The 4,205-nt window shown below is 35.5% G+C and overlaps 1 non-coding gene across 1 annotated transcript; it reads right to left on the reverse strand.

Moving 5' to 3' along the window:
• Window positions 1-4,101: 4,101 nt before the first annotated feature.
• Window positions 4,102-4,205, reverse strand: LOC115941058 (U6 spliceosomal RNA). Its single transcript, XR_004075785.1, has one exon. It is a non-coding gene; the product is annotated as a U6 spliceosomal RNA (small nuclear RNA).

Here is a 4,205-nt window from a genome sequence, read left to right on the forward strand (position 1 = left end):
CTCTGATTTCTCTCTATATTTCTCATGCCCAGGTATTACTATTATTATGGAGGCATGCATAAAAATGGACCTATAGAATAACAATATTTAGAATTATGACAGATACCTGAAAAAATAGTTTAATGGTGTTTAGCCTTTAGATTCTTAACAATTTGTCAGTTACTTTTAAGAATAAGACAGAGAAGAAAATAGGCAACCACTTATCTGTGCCTTTCCACCTCAATGAAACAGTAAAACCCTTTTGACCAAATTATTTTTCTATGGAGAAAGTATCTGGTTCTGTGCATTACCGTATTCTTTGATCTTATACATCTTTAACTTCTTAAAATGTATAGCTGTTGTCTTTCCCTCTTCTTAAGTTAAGTGCTTCTTAGATTCTGGGAGTTTTAATATCCAAGTACAATAAAGAACAACGATGGATTTTAGTCATTTTCTTTTTTTCCTTTGTTTCTCTCTATCAGTTCTCAGGACTAAATGGCATTGTTCTCCAATCTGGACTGGTTGCTCTGTATTCTGGAGTAATCCATTTTTCCTGGCATTTCTTAAATGGTCTTTATTATTCAGTGAATTCCCTTTGAAAGTATAAATATTAGTCCTCGTTTTATGGCCTTACACATTAATGGCTGCTCTTCTCAAAGGATGGTAGACTTGGGATGATTAAAGTGCAGAGCAAAGAGCTCAACTAAAACAATGGAATCAGGGGAAGATGGTACCAGAGACAAAAACAGAAGAGGACAGCAATTGTGAAATAATCTGAAGCAGGGATTGGGGATTTAAAGCCTGCTTAGACTTGATTAATAGATGCTGTAAAAATGAAATGCTGAGCCAAGGGGAAAAAATGCATTTGAAAAGTCCCTTGAAAATGTGTTAATGCCTTTACTTGGCAAGCATTTTTTTTCATACTGAGTGCAAAACCATTGCATGAAAATATAGATTTTTTTCCCCACATTGTCCAGTGGTTTTTTGTTGTTGTTGTTAAGTGCTGATTATGGTTATGTTGGGATAAAATCAGGTTTCTACTAGAGAAAAAGAAAACAAAACAAAACAAATATATACTGATACTGTATTGATCTTAAGGCATATCTTTGCTAAGTCAGGATCAAGATAAAATGTAAAAATAAAACACATGTTTAAAAATGTTATTGGTAAACTAAAGGTATTTATTTTAAAGCCAGAAACAGCGATGGCAGTTTGTACCTAAAAGAGTGGGAGATTTTGCAGGGGATGTTCAAGAGACTGCGGTGTTGGCATGGCTTGTATCTAAACCATTTTCCAACAAAATATGTCAAGAAAATTGAAAAGCATTCTTCTTAAAAAAAGAAAACAATTTGTGGCAAATCATCTTATTATTAAGAGCAAACTGAGGACCTGCGAAATTAATTTAGGTAAGCATTAAAATGCTGAAACATTTTTATTACTGTTAAAGCTGATTCGTAACTGCTTCTGGTATTTTGACTACATGTGAGCAGGATCTGACAAAGACGTCTGAATCTGTTTAAAGGCAAGCATTTAAGAATGAGCACTAGGGTAAAGACTCAGGAGTTTCCACTACTATAAACCATCACCTTGACTACAATCAAGTAAATCACTTTTTTTATATGAGGAGAGAGTGAAGGGTAAAGAGATGAACTAGAACTTCTGTTTGTTGGTTGGATGTTTAGTTCAATAAATAAGTTTAATGAATACTCTTGTACTTATGAGTACTAGAAAGGAAACCTTTCCTCCCAGGTTTTAAGAGTTAGCTGTTAGCAAGTGCCCTTGTCAACACACACACACACACACACACACACACACACACACACAAATATAATTAGCTAGATAACTTTCCAATTCACAATATCACAATCTCTAACCCAGTTGTTCTCAGCTGGGTTGCTTTTGTGCCCTGCCCCCCTGAACACCTGACAATGTATAGAGATATTTTTGATTGTCATGACTTGGGGGATGGGGTACCACTGGCCTTTCCTGGATAGAGGTCAGTGCTCCCCGCAAAAATCCTACAAGGCACAGGAGATCCTCTCACAACAAAAATTTATTCGTCTAAAATTTGAGTAATGTTCATGGGGAGAAACTCTGCAACCCTTTTAACTAACTTAATCTCCCTAGTTTCTCAGTGTTTCAGAATTATTCCTTTTTTCACTTATATACCCCAAGAAATTGCCTAGGAGCTTGGGAAGGTACATGAATCAAGAGTGCAGTACAAAGGGACTCCTATATAAGTATTCGGTCTTATGCTAGCTTGTAGTTCCTTGCTTTCCTTCAGGACAATGCTTTGCCATTAGCATTTAATTTCAGTCGCCCACTTATGACCACCACCTCTTGTAAATTATGAGACTGGTACAGTTGTGATCAGGCTGGTTCTCCTGGACTACCATGGTCCGAAAACCCTCCCTTTTTTATTGTCCACCTCAAGTCTTGCTCATGCTGTTAGGTGTCTCTGAGTCTTGGCAACATCATCTATTCAACTCATCACTGGAGTCCTGTGATGGTTAATTTTATGTGTCAACTGGTGTGGGCCACGGTGTCCAGGTATTTTGTCAAGCATTATTCTATGTGTTTCTGTGAAGATATTTTTTGGATGAGATTAACTTTTAGATTACTGGACTTCGAGTAAAGCAGATCTCCTTCTATGATATGGGTGGGTCCCATCCAATCAGCTGAGGCCCTAAGAGAATAGTCTAACCTTCCCAGAGGAAGAAGAAATATTCCAAGCAGACGGCCTTTGGAATCAAATTGTCATTCTTCACTGATTCTCTAGGCTGCTAGTCTACCCTGCAGATTTTGGATTTAACAAGTCTCCACAATTGTGTGGGATGATCCCTTAAAAGAAACAAGAAACCACTTTCTCTCTCTTTCTTTCTCTCATTCTCTCTTGAGTGTGTGTGTGTGTGCGTGTTTATATACAGATAGATATAGATACACACACACACACACCCCCTGTTGTTTCTGTGGAGAATTCTTACTAATAAAGGTCTGTTTCATCTTGGTGCAGTGGCCCTGTGGCTTTTATCTTCAGCAATTCCTGTGCTCTCCCACAGAAGTCCATGGAAACTTCTGGACCTTTCCAAGCCTTCCATTTCCTTCTTGATCTTCTGCATAGTTGTTCTATCCATTATTGAAAATGAGGTATTGGTTTTCAACTATTATTGTTGAATTGTCTACCTCTCCCTTCAATTTTGTCAGTTTTTATCTTGTATATTTGGGGGCTATGTTTTTAGGTAAATTTATGTTTGTAATCGTTGTATCTTCCCGACTGACTTTTTATCATTATAAAATGTCCCCTGTTGTCTCTAATAACATTTTTTTTTCTTAAAGTCTATTTTGTCTAATGGTAGTATAGCCACCCAAGATCTGTTTTGGTTACTTTTTCCAAGGTGTACATATTTTTTCCATCTTTTTACATTCATCCGTAAACAACTTTTAACTACTCTGGCAATCTCTTTATTAGAGTATTAAATCCATTTACATTTAATGAAATTATTGATATGATGGAATTGACATCTTTTATTTTGCTTTTTTCCCTATATGTCTACATTTTTGTTTTTCTGTTGCTGTCTTCTTTCATTTTAAATATTTTTCTAGTGTCTATTTTATATCCCTTGTTTCTTTTTCTGTATTTAATTTTTTTTTTCTTAGCGGTTACCCTGAGGATTACAATTGGCATCTTACCTAAAACAATCTAGTTCATATAAATACTAACTTAATTGAATAGTATATAGAAACTTTGTTCCAGTATATGCTTTACCTCCTCTGTCCTTTGGCTGTTATTGTCATACAAATTTCATCTTTATGCCATTGTTTTTTAATCATGTAGGAGAAGAAGACAGTTACAAGAAATACATATAATGTCTTTTATATTTTTGTTTACTAGTGTTCTTTATTTTTTGTGTTTGTAGATTTCAGGTGAATGTCTAGTTTCCTCTCATTTCAGGTTGAAGGATTTACTTTAATGTTTTTTGTAGGGCAGATATGCTAGCAACAAATTCCCTCCGTTTTTGCTTATCTGGGAATTTATTAATTTCTCCTTAATTTTAAAGGATAGTTTTGCTAGACATAGAATTCTCGGTTGACCTTTAGCACTTTGAGTATGTTATCCCACTGAAAAATATAGAAGACTTTATGGATTTGCATGTCATCCTTATATAGGGGCCATGGTATTCTCTACATCATTCCAATTTTAGTATATGTGCTAGTAAAGCAAGCAC

The sequence above is a fragment of the Leptonychotes weddellii genome, chromosome 1, assembly GCF_054177405.1.
Source record: "Leptonychotes weddellii isolate Sample4059 chromosome 1, ASM5417740v2, whole genome shotgun sequence".
NCBI classification, from domain to species: Eukaryota; Metazoa; Chordata; class Mammalia; order Carnivora; family Phocidae; genus Leptonychotes; species Leptonychotes weddellii.